This window comes from Pseudopodoces humilis, chromosome 6 (genome assembly GCF_049639895.1).
Source record: "Pseudopodoces humilis isolate 2021_Gansu_Grassland_sample_001 chromosome 6, ASM4963989v1, whole genome shotgun sequence".
NCBI lineage: Eukaryota > Metazoa > Chordata > Aves > Passeriformes > Paridae > Pseudopodoces > Pseudopodoces humilis.
In genome coordinates this window covers 31669476-31682654 of record NC_142205.1, presented here as the reverse complement: position 1 = coordinate 31682654, position 13179 = coordinate 31669476, and positions in this window count along the sequence as shown.

The window sequence follows — 13179 nt, the reverse complement described above, 5'->3', positions numbered from 1 at the left end:
CCGCATTAGCCTATAACTGTAATTTTGTGTTACTGTGATCTGTAATACCCAATCAGGACAGCAGGTCTCTGAAACCCCAGACATACACTTGACAGTGTACAATATATTTTATGATAAAAATACCACAATCATTTAAAAAGCTAAATAATTAATGCCATTTCTATAAGGAGGGTGGGTCAGATTCATGCTCTCTTCAACATTTCACTGTTCATCATCCTTCAAAAAGTAATAACTGAGGAATTGCTACTGACACACAACCCATCCCTGAATGTGTCTGGGGAAAACAGCAGCCTGGAAAGAACCCAGTGATTTCTGGGTGCTACAGTCCCATTTAAGAGATGTCAGAAGTAATTTCATTGTTGAAGGTCCCCAAACTTCCCAAATGCATCCAGGAGACAGAAGCTGATCCTGAAGGTGTGATCTGAAAGCATGTCTTATATATTTACTTTTTAGGGTGGTCAATCCTACTGATATAGGAGAGGAATCAATGTGAGTCCTTGAGTGTTTCCTCTCCATGCCAAATATTGTATCTGCAAGGTCAGAAAATACATAGGCTGGCCTACAGGAATGAAGATGGGGGAAGGGAGAAACAAGGCTGCACCAACTTTGCATACTGACATTTTCTCCATTATTAAAATTCCAAAGACCTATTTTACATTACTGATCTCAGGATTTCTGGAAACATGCTGTGACTACATTACATCCATCGTGCTCACTGGTGTGGAAACAGAAAAAGCATTGAATGAAGAGAGTGTATGGCCTATACCATTTGTTATCCCAAACACTGATATTATACCTCTCATTCTGAACTTCCCCTCAAGCTTTACAAACACTTCCACGATGTACAAAAGCAGTAAACAGGAGAATCAAGTGTTCCAGCACACAAATGCAGCCACCTGAAACTAAGCAATGATTTAATCAAACAACAACAGCATACAACAGATGAATCACTGGGTTCTCCGGGCCACATTTTCAAAAGCAGGTGCAATGGGCAGGGCTTGAGAAAAAGATATCTATTAACTGGAGGGCTAAGCCTATTTAGAAGCTGATGCAAAACACAAGGGACTGGTTAACAGTGAGGTTGAGAGAAAATGCTTTGGCAAGAAGCCCAGAACCCTGGCAAAGGGAACACCTGCAAAAAGTCACATGTGGTTTATCGTACCAGTACCTCCATTTGCACATGCAAACTAAGAAATTGTTATTTCCATTTTATCCTATTTTTAATATCAGCAATATCCCCAAACAGAAGTTCTTACCTCTCATATCTTACATCCAAGAGACAGAGTAAGTTAAGAGAAATTCAGCAGCTGTTTCAGTCAGTTACTGAAGTGTCTTTTAATCATCTATAAAGACACTACTACTGGGTACCTACACAACAGCATGTTTTTAAAAGGTCATTACTGGAAAAGAGAAGATGCAAAAACACATCCTCTGCAAGAAAGCAATTGGGAAGAAGCACAGAAAGCAGAGGCAAAGAACTTAGTAGGTGTCAAGACTAGCATGCTACAGGAGCAGAGATGGCAAGGCAAATAAGACTACAGATCATGTCAGAGGGATAAGCAGTCTAAAATTCTGATGGGCATTTGAAGCAAGAATGAGGCATTTATACTGATCTGATTGTAAGAAGAAGTAAGTGGGAGGAATTTTCAAACAGGGCATGATATACCCAGAAAGATAAGCTAAGGGGATTATTCCAGCAGTGTGACCTCAGATCTGTCCCAGGAACAAGGGCAAGGCAGAGATACTTGCAGTTGTTGAGAAACTGCAGGCAGTTGTGGGGTGCACAAGCCTACAGTTCTCATGTGCAAACATGTGCATAGAAACCATGGTTTCTGCAGAGCATGAATTAACTACATGCTGCATTTGCTTACAAAAAACATGGCCTCTGTCAGCACCTCCTGTGCATTTTCTAAGGGATCACTATTTTGCCTGTGAAAACATTAACAAATCAGTGTCACAAAGGAACCAGAAGCAATCTCATCTGGCAATTTTTAAGGAATCAGCAACAACGATTTGGGCAAGTACTTAAGCATTTATGAAAATTGATTTTAACAATGTGCTTAGAAAAATCTGAAATTATATTGTATTGGCATAAATCACCAGTTCCACTTCCCTCCAGAAAACCTGCTTTTTCCCACCTCTCATGACACAAACACTGAAAGTACTGGCACTTTCTTATCTGTGGTGTTGGATATCTATTTGGCACTTCAATTCTCCCATAGATCTCAAGGAAAACACCAAATGTAACTTACTAGTCTTCACCTGTCAGGCAACTTTCTTGAAAGGAAAACGCCTAATAAATAAAAACTTGGCTTGGAAAGCTGAACCACTGCAATCTCTGTGTAAAACACTGGATGAGAAAACTGACATGCAAAATTTAGAGGCAGGGAAAGGAAAATCAACCAGCTTGTTATTAATTCTTTGTTTATATGCTGTTGCCCCTCTGGTTTGTAATGCTTCAATTAACCCAGCTACTGCAATTCAACTCCAAGTCATCACTAGCTCATGATATTGCAACAAATCTTTCTTGCAGGACATTTTTCAACTAATCCCCAACATCTAACATTAAGCAGGCTCCTCCAGTCTTGGCATTTATATTTATATACTGGAACATTATTTCAGAGCATGCTTAATTCAAAAGCCAGATCCTTCAGCCACTTAAGCAAGCAGCAGTACAACACAAATGTTTTCCCATTTAATTGCAATTTCTCCATCAAAGCATCAGCCAGGATGATGCACACTTCAGCAGCGAAGTAGGGCTTAACCTAGTGCTCCAGACAACATGGTGCTCCTACAGCCACATTTTATCCTGCCATTCAGACCCAGCCAGCTAGTAGGCAACAATCTGCCAGGGTTATTGGATCACACCACAGGCTATTCAGAGCCTGATCTCCTAACTGGAGTGAGTTACTTAAATGCCTTCCAAAATTTGACCCAAAAGTCTCTTGTTATTTAAATGTAAACAAAGCAACAAAAATTTGTTCTATGGGAGCAGTGTGAAAAGGAAAGGTAGCACCAGGAGTGCCTGTCTCCCTTTTGTTTTCCTATAGAAACTAAAGAGGTCAAACACTTCATAAGCACACAACAGCACCAGGGTGCTGATGGGAGGGGACAGAGTTTGGCAAGGGGTTAACACAGACCACAATATTTTAGGCTCTGGATCACTGGTAAGCCAAGATCCCTAGCATCTCACTATCATTGCAACTCTGTTATCCACCCTGTCAGTAACACCTCAAGGAAAAGGCTCTCATGTTGCTAATGTGAAAATACAAGAAGCAAAGAGAAAATACTCCCCCTGTTATAATTCCCATATATGTTGTGAGAAACTAAGCAAGTCCATACCATGCCAAATTTGCTATTATTAAGAGCTAGCAATGCAGCATGTGGCATGAGTACAGTATTTTGTTGAATTGTCCAGTGTGTTCTGTGTCTTTCCCTCCTGTCTCTTGGATTCTTCTACTCCTTACATGCATTAACCAGGTTGTTCAGCATGTCTAGATGATTTTCTGTCATCCCCAACAACTGTGCCCTTCACAAACTGATGGATTTTATAGTTACTGACTTCTGCCTTCCATAGGAGGGACAAGGGATGCATTGTCCAGTGTCACACAATAGCAGGAAATAAAACCAGGTGTCATGAATTCTCATACTATGCCTCCTAAATCACCCTTTAATACAACACCCTTTTACCCTTACCAAAGGAATCCCCCCTATCCCAGCTCCATGTGTCTTCCCCTCAGGCAAAGTCATTTCAATGATATCATATGTATTTTGTGTTACTGTAAAACTCACACTTAGAGGAGGCTTAAGCAAAGCAGTGGTTAAAAGGCTGCAAGCTGTCACCACCTGTTGATACTAAATGTGCCACAGCAGCATCTCCCTTGCTGCTGAATTAGTAGTAGTGATGCCTTAAGTTTTAGCTTTCGTATTTTCCAGATTCTGTACTGCACTGATATATAATTCTGAACTTTCATATAAAGCGTTAGCAAGTCCTCTTCACAGTTTAGTTAAACAAAACAATCCTTTTCTAGTCCAAGAACCAAGGACACCATTGCATCTTCAGGCCCAAAAAGTATAAACAACAGTGAATTGAGGAGAGCAATCTGGGAGGATGGAACTTCATAACCTGAAGCTGCAACTGGACAACCCCAATATGTAGATGGACCAAAACTTATAAAAGTGTGAAAATTCATGACCCATTGTCCATCTTGGATGTAGCCACAGTCAGGCTCTTGTACTGCCCAAGGTGTATCCTTTGAAGGCCTATTTAATAAATGCCTTTTATTCCTTTAACACTGCCTCCGTTCAAGGTAGCCTCTCAAGGGCATCAGTAGACACTAAAGGATGTGGGAGAAAATCAAAATGGGAAATGTAATTGTGCTAAACTACTAAATAGCTTTTTATAGTAAAACAGACATCCACAACAGCATTGTAAGGATCTACTGCTGCTACAAGCATTTCTTATCAGTTATGGGAAGTACAAGACCTTTGCATCTCCTTACCATTCCTTCAACAACAGGTAAAAAGTGGAAAAATATGTTGAGAGGCCTCATGGAGATTCCACCAGAACATCTGCTCAAGCATTATCAGAGTTATCTTTTATGGATGCTAAGCTCAGAGATGGGGTCATAAGCAAGGACACCATACAGGACAATAAAGCACGGGTGAAAAAATCCAGGCTGGGTAACAGGCTACCAGACAAAATAAAGGATTATTTCTCACTGAAATGGACTTCTTTCAGAGGCAGATTCCTGATCCAAGAACTGCAGTGTTTGGTATCTGGGGTGTACAAAAGTTGCCGTTTCCCAGCTCTGAAGTTCGAACAGATGGAGAAGTTACAGCAGATTTCTGAAGTGAAATGTAGACACAGCAAAAGGAAGCCATTCAGTCACTGCAGGTGGAAAAAGAGAATTTTTATTATTAAAAATCCAAAATAAACAAAAAAGAGGGATATTTAAAAGAAGAAGAGCTTTTTGCCCACACAGGATGTTTTCTCTCAAAAAGGACTTTAAAAATCTCCCAGATAATTTGGAGGAATTTTTACTACAGCAAGACAGAAATCTTTCATTATATGGAATAAAGCATTTGCTACTCCATTCATTTTAACTGAGGCTGCCTGGGCAATTCCACCAAGCACCTCTCTGCAAAAGCAGTGTACCAGCTGCAGCTTTGCCAGCACTGCCTGTTCTCCGCACAGCTGGGATCTGCACACTGCAGCTGCTCCCTCATGGTCACAAGGATGCTAAAAATATAGCATCTCTCACTAGAGCACAAGAGATACCTCATGTCTGATACCCTGGAAAAACACTCATGTCTGATATCCTGGAAAAACATTCAACTCCAGTTCAGATGTGATTGGAAACCCACCAGTTAGGTCACCCTGCTCTGAATCTGCCCTTGCATGCAGATAAGACAGATAAGAAGGTTAAGTGCAAGCCTAGTAGTGTATGAATAGTGTATGTGCACTATTAGAGAGATACTCTTGTGTAACAGACTAGGAATACCTTTTTTCCTGTGAAAACAGATGTAGGTCGTTCCTAAACTGAATGTGGGCAAAACTTGGCAAAAAAAAAAATCCTGTAGTTCATTACAGCCAAAGGATCCAAGTCATAATTCAACAGGCTTAAGAAGTGTCATTTGTAACAAAGCTTAGCCAGTGGCAAGTACTACAACTTCTAAAAACATGATTAAAAAATTGAACAATATGTCAGACCATACGCCACTTGAAAATATCTTTTGCACAAGTTGAAGTCCTGTCTGAAACAGCTTTTCACAAAATATTTGTTTCCCTGAACTTATTATTATTAGAAAAGTTACTAAATTTCAAACACGGCAAAATATAAACTTGAAAACGCTGTCATTTTTGTTAAATAGTTTACATAGTTTTCAGGAACTTTGTTAATAGGATCATATACCCTGATGAAGTCAATGTTAACTTGTCATTATAGTTATTAAATGAGTCAACTCATTTAAAAATTAGGTATTTATCAACTAAAAAGATAAAGGTTCAAAATTTTGAGGATTTCCCTACAAGTTTTCTAGATCTGTTAGTGAAGAAGTGTAATGCTACAAAAACCATGACAAAGCACCCATTTTGGCATCTTTTACCTTCACCTCTCATTAGTTCACAGACATACTGACAAGGACCTGATCTTAGTGTGGTCATTTCAATCTAGCAGTGTTTAGGGATCAGATTAGAGGGGGGTTACACACAACTTCCCCAGATACAGATTTATATTTAGGATAGTAAATGTGCACAAGTTCCTAATCTTAATATTCTGAATACCATAATAATTCTGCTCTAAACATAAGTATCCCTATGGTTTCTTAGCACCATTACACAAGTTTCATTCAGCTGAGTTTATTAGATGAAGATCTAATGCAAGATGAAATTGGTGTTAAAGAGCTAAAATTAAAGCCCTTAACTTTTCTAAATGCTAATTGGATCCTCTACCTGCAGCAAACTATCAGTCTAAACTATTTAAAGCCAGATTCCAAGGTCACAACTTGGGCTAGTCTCTTTTGAGTTTACTTCAAGGACTGAGTACTTCAGAACTTGGCACTGTAAAAACAGCACGTGCACAAGAGGCAGAGATTTCTCCAACACATTCACTAACATATGGTTTAATTGTGGTTAAATCACAACTTTATTATTTTATTGTGTCAAGCTTGGCAGAATTCAATTAAGGTCTCTGTTTTACTGGGGAAAATTTAAAAATACATGTTAGTGCTGTCAAAGGGCCATAACATAACTAGAATTCTCTCCAGCGCTGCAGGCACTCGTCACTCCAGCAAAACTCGATAATCTCAGTAAGAGGTTTGGACACAGAGCAAATTAGTGTCCAAACAGCCTAGTGTTTCCTTTATCCAAAGGGCATCCTGCCATCTAGTGGCCAAGACATTCCAAAAATACCACTGCTTTTTCAACAGAGGAACTTCATAAGGAAACCCTCCCATATAATTTGCACATGTTTCTAATTTAAGAAAAACCACAAAAACAACAACAAACAAGCGCCAACCCCCCCTCCAAAAAACAAACAAAAAAGTTGAAAAACATGATAATTCTCCATATTTAGTCTAATGACCTGTGTAGGGACCTCCTAATAAAAACCACATAACGTTAAACATTAGCTCCCCTGTCTATCCTGCACTGGCATACACAATGTATATGAGTGACTTTTATATCTAGTTCTATACCATACATTAAATATTACCTTTCTTTTTCTAGTTAACTGCTAATGAGAGGTCCATGCATCATGGCTTCAGAGAACCAAGACATTGGATCCTTTTTTGCATGTATAGTTTTCTCTATTTAAATGCTCAAAAACTGAAGCAGGAGCTACAGATTACATGGTGATAGCAGACATTTAGAATGAGCAAAGTGGAGGTGGGGGAGATTAATTAGGAGTATATAAGAATGAAGAAGTACAACCACTGCATAACAATCACCAAGCTATGTCATAAACGTACATGTCTGTTCCAGAAAGGTCACTTCTGTCACTTTTCCCAGCTCCCTGCCTACATAACAGCTTTGACTCAATATTGAGGACGTGCTGAAAACTCAATTTTTGTAAGACTACATGACTGCTAGTGCTGACATGAGAGGAGATGGGGAACATATGACGGGAAGGGAGAAAGTTGAGCTGTCACTGAGTCATCAGTATCCTTATGCCATCCATGAAACTATCCTGATCTACTATGAATTAGTGTAAAGAAGCTGTGTTCAGAAGCCAGGTCTGGCTGAAATTGAGTTAGCTTCATGAAAGCCCATATGTGTTGTTTTGTGATTTGTGACTAAAACAATGTTGTTGATAATACACCAGTCCTTTGGCTATTGCTAAAGAGTGCTTGCACAGCACAGCATCAAGGCTTTATCTTTTTCTTATGCCTACCCACTCCAGTGAATAGTCTTGGGAGGGCAGGCATGAGAATCATAGAATAGTTGGTTGGAAGAGGCTTAAAGATCGTCCAATTCCAACCCTCCTGGCATGGGCAGGGACACCTGCCACAAGATTAGGTTGCTTAAAGCCCCATCTAACTTGGCTTGAACATTGCCAGGGATGGAGAATCCACAGCTTCTCTGGGCAACATCTACCAGTTCCTCACCACCCTCACAGTAAATAATTTCTTCTCAATGTCTAATGTAAACTTGCTCTCTTCCAATTTAAAGCCATTACATCTTGTCCTTTCAAAAACATGGGAGAAAACAGTGCCAGAACAGCTGACTCAAATTGGCCAAAGGATTATTCCGTACCATATAATATCATGCTCAGCATTAAAAATTGGATGTGGGGTTGTCTCCCAAGGTAGCCATTGTAGCTGTTGCTCAGAGACAGCTTGTGGAAAGTGGTAAATTATTTGCTTTGTATTGCTTTGCATTTTTTCTTTTGCTTATTAAAATCTTTACTTGAACCCAAAGGTTTTATAACTTTTGCTCTTCCCGTTCTCTCCCCTATCCTGCCTGGGAATGACTGAGTGGTTGTGTGGATATTTAGATGCTGGCCAGGGCCAACCCGTCACATCCATCCAAGTAGCTTATCAGAGCAGATAACAGACAGACATTTCAGAACAGACAGTCCAATGCCACTCTTTTGGTCCACTGATAATGCAACAATGTACTGAAAAGGCACCTCCAAGACAAGCAGGTCTTTAAATATACCCAAAGGAAAAGTGAGGTAGAAGGAAGCAATGAAGAATTATAGCTACTGGTGACAACCAAGACAGCTGTAATTTCCTTGTTGAAAGTGGATTGTAGGAGGTGCAGCAGAGCCTCGTATACCCAGCCTGGAATAAGCAATGCAAAAAAAATGAATCTATTTGCAGAGGTGAACACAGAAGAAAACTCTCTGTGAACACCCGTTTCTAAGCTGTTTAACAGGACAGCTTCACATCACCCACAATCTCAGCTGGATCTGTGGTAGCAGGAAGTGTACCTCTTCCAATCATCATCTGTTACTTTCCAACTCAGAGTGACCTGCCCCCTGCCTTGTTCAGGACAACACCCAGAAATGTCCACTAGTGAAATGGGTGAAATGACTAAAGGATCTCAGACACTTAGTGTGAGCCATCCACAGGCATACCTCAGCTACAAAAACCAAAAGATGGGTGCAGCTGAACCTCCAGCTGAAAGAATTATGACTATCCTGATGTGAAGCTATCTGTTGCTGTGAAAACACTGACAGCAATAAAACCCTCCATATCTGAAACAAATGCAACTCACAGGAAAGTGCTGAAAAAGAAGAAAATTAGTGCTGAAGCAGGATCAGCTGGTGACTAATAACCACTGTGAAGCTGCCTCCACACGTTCAGGCAGACTGCAATCAAAGCATATCAGGAGCTGTCAAACTCATTCCTGCAGTGTTGAGATCTCCCTCTTAGAGACAGATGGAAGAAACTGCTCTCTGTACTCAGAATGAAGTACAAATAAAACATGGTAATGCAATATTCCCCTTAAAGATACAGGATATATGAAGCTACAGCTATGACACCATCCTGAAAAAAGGACAAAAATCTTCAACATGACTGAAATAAGAATTATGATTTTCAGATTTTCAGTCTTCACATCATCGGTATGTTGGGCACTCTGGGGATGGCAAGGTGGCAGAGGATTGTCCATTTGTGGCTTCAAAATGAAAAATCAACCGAAAAAATTCATTATTTCCCTGGCCCTTAAATAATCCAGTTACTTAGCATAGTTTCCCCTTATACATAAACACAAATGCTCTGAATGCATTCAGCTGTAGACACTATGAAAAAAGGTGCTGAAGGAAACACTCTTAGGAAACTAAAATTCTATGTCCCCAGAGATTGTTTTGTATAAAGAAAATAATTCTCACCAGTATTAAACTGCTTTATGAAATTCATGCTCATTACTCACTTTTCTTTTTAATTTATCAAATATTCCTGAGAAAAATGTGAGAAAGACAAAACAATACTAAGAAAACATACTTTCATACACATTGAAAACAAACGAGGCCTAGGTTACTGAAAAGATTTAACTACATTAACCAGAGAGTCCATCTTCCACTTGGAGAAAGGGTCCAATTCCATTTCAAGAAAGTTGCCCACCCTATATGGTAATTGAAATATTGTCTCCCTTCCCCCTCCTGGCGTACAGGTTCAGCCTACACTGTTCAGGAATGGCATAAGACTTACTGGAGTTTACAAAAATACTGCCTTATATAAACAACAGAGATCTCAAGCAACCAACTGAGCACAGTAATGAATTATTTAGGACACTTTACTGGCATATTTAAAACAATCACTTCTGAACTGTGATCAGTACTCCTATAGAACAAAGCCTACTACACTGAGAAACATTTGAGACAAGTCCATTTGAGAAGCATTAAAAAAAAAAAAAAAGCCTGAGAGCCAGTTTTTGCTAATGCTAAGCAAGTGCAGGAATATTCCACTTGGTTACCTAAACTGGTTCCTTAAACCATTTATGCAGCAGTTTCAAGAGGAGTGCAAAGGTGCTAAAGACTGAGGATTTCTCCATTGGTCACTGCTTTTGGTTTGTCTGCCTCCGTAAGGGCCTGGGAACACACTGATTGAAGAGGCTCTGCACAGCTGCTGAAAAAAACCAAAAAAAAACCCCAAAAAACAAACAAACAAAAAAACCCAAAAACAAAAAAAAAACACACAGAAAAACCAAAACAAAGATCCACCCTAGTATCCAAATACCTAGGAACTATAAAAGCCACCTAATGAAAGGATGATGGTCTTTCCAAGTCTGTGAAAATGTCCCTTCCTGAAATGAACTTAGTGATGTTGCCACTTTCCAAGCAATGGAGCCCACAAATTCTCAGCAAATCTTTCACTGCAGGATTGGTGCAGGCTGGAATTCACCTGTCCCACTGCAGATATTCACAGCGCCTTTATCTACATGTCAAGTCACTAACTATAAAATGAAGGATACATACATGTTTAATGCATGATTTCTTGACACATCTCAGAGGGTGCTCATATGGTAGCATCAAATTATGGATCCCCCTCTTCTATCACAGGTGATTTTTCTGTGTTTCAAATTTCACAGACTTCTTTGACTCCTGCAACTTCAGCGGTTTACACTCACAAAGGGGTCAGAAATCAAATTAAATAAATGTGACTAGACAGATGTTCATCAGAATGTGGCCAAGAGTGAAATAAAATCAGACTGAACCAAATTTGCCAACTTAGCTTCAATTGCAATCACAACAGATGCTGGACTGATTCTCCCATCTCCCATCTCTCTGTGAAATCTATGAAAGAAAAAACACCATCAGATCTTACCTGTCCCCACTTTTTCAACCCATACCCTCCAAGTTCTGAGACTACAAATAAAACGGATGTTTTTTATCTTCCATTAGAATTATATTCTGCTGTAAATGCTAATGTGATGGAATCAAATATTAACCAGCCAAACACTGTAGAAAGGAATATGATCACTTCTACACAACAAGGTCCTCCTGCCAACTTGGCTGAGCTGTGAATATTGCTTGCAAAAATCAGCATCCCAGTCAGACAATGGTATAGTCTTGCTCTTCTGCTATTGGGAGTCTGGGCAATGAAGCCAAATGCTTGCAAAAATGAAGAGTAAACCAAGTGGAAAGGAAGGTTAAAGATCCTGCTTATACTGGTTCTCTGTCTTGCCCCAAACAGGCCCAGAGTTATGGTCTGATTATGGTTTATAATACAAGCAGAAAAGTTGTCACCTTTAAAGTTCAGTTTGAGGTTGCAGGCTTGAATGTTAGAAAATGGTTGTTCTAACAGAATTAGAAGTATTCACTCCTGAAGGCATGGGAAGCCAATAAACAGCCTCACAGCTCCACTGTTACAGCCACTTCCCAAAGTGAAATCACACCTCTAAAAATCATTAATTAACTCACATATTTTGAAAGCAGCTTTTATTTATTTTATTATTCGTGAGCTGCCTGCATAAACAAGTCACCACAAGCCACCACACACTGTGCAACAATTTGTTGAGTTGCTGACAAGATTAATGACTACATTCGCTTTTATTTATCACTGTACAACATTAACTGAGTCACAAGTTCTGCATTTATTTAGATATTATAGATTTATTCTTTTTTATTAGTCAGAAAATGAGAAGTTTCTTTCCTTTGAAAGGGAGACACAGGCATAGTGATAGCTACATCAAAATCCCATGCAGTTGGGACAGGATGTTTGGGACAAAGAAATTGAAGGCAAGTGTTTTAAAATCAGTATCAAAAAGTGAAACATGCATATCACATGTAAAGATACATGCATTAAGATGGAATCAAAGCTTAACATTAACATCTGTTTTGTGAAGCAAAGTAGTGAGTTTCCGGAATCATACACCACAAGCTCATTTACTTCATTAGGGCCATGAAATCGGCCCAGCTGTTATGTTCCAGAGCAGAACCCTAAATACAGCTCTTACAGCTGCTGGGATATCTGCAGATGTGCAAGCATTCAGGGCTACAGAAACTCCAAGTCTATCAGTAGCATACTGCATCAGGGCCAGGAAATATCCCTTAATGGCAATTCTCTCTAGTTCTGATGAAATATCAGATTACTTCCATTTTGCTTCCATGCTGCCTGATGGATTAGCTATGGTAAAAAGGTCCTAGACACCTCCAGGTGTCATGTACTTAGATAAGATGGCTGTAGCTTTCTATGCAACTTTGTATCAAATATGTGTAAGTAGGGAATTTAATAATTCTACATAATGATAATACTTAGTATAGCAAAGTTTTTAACATCTGAATTACTGACTCTACATCTGAATTCCTTACTCTACATCTCCTGTGCACACTGAAACATAAACAAGCATGTCAAAAAGCATGATTTCTGTCACAAGCTGCTTTGCAGAGCCACAAGGGCCCTACCAGTGCTAAACCCCATGAAAACTATCAACTGTGTTTTGTTGCTATGAACAGAACTGCCAGTGAAGATACAAGAGCCCATTTCAACTGGCTGAAGCACTGCCTGAAATGCGAGGCTGAAAGCAAGTGTTAACCTGCTACAGCTTTCCTAGTTATACTTTCTTACGGATTTGTGGGATTTCATCACTGACTTACTTTTTCCCCGAATCCAAACAGCAGAGGGCAGCACCACAGCCTGGTTCAGCCTGGAATCGGCTTCTGGAAAAAGACTCCATACGGACTTTTCTGCTGTTTATCAGAAAGGTTATTCCAGGATACTTCTCTTGCACTG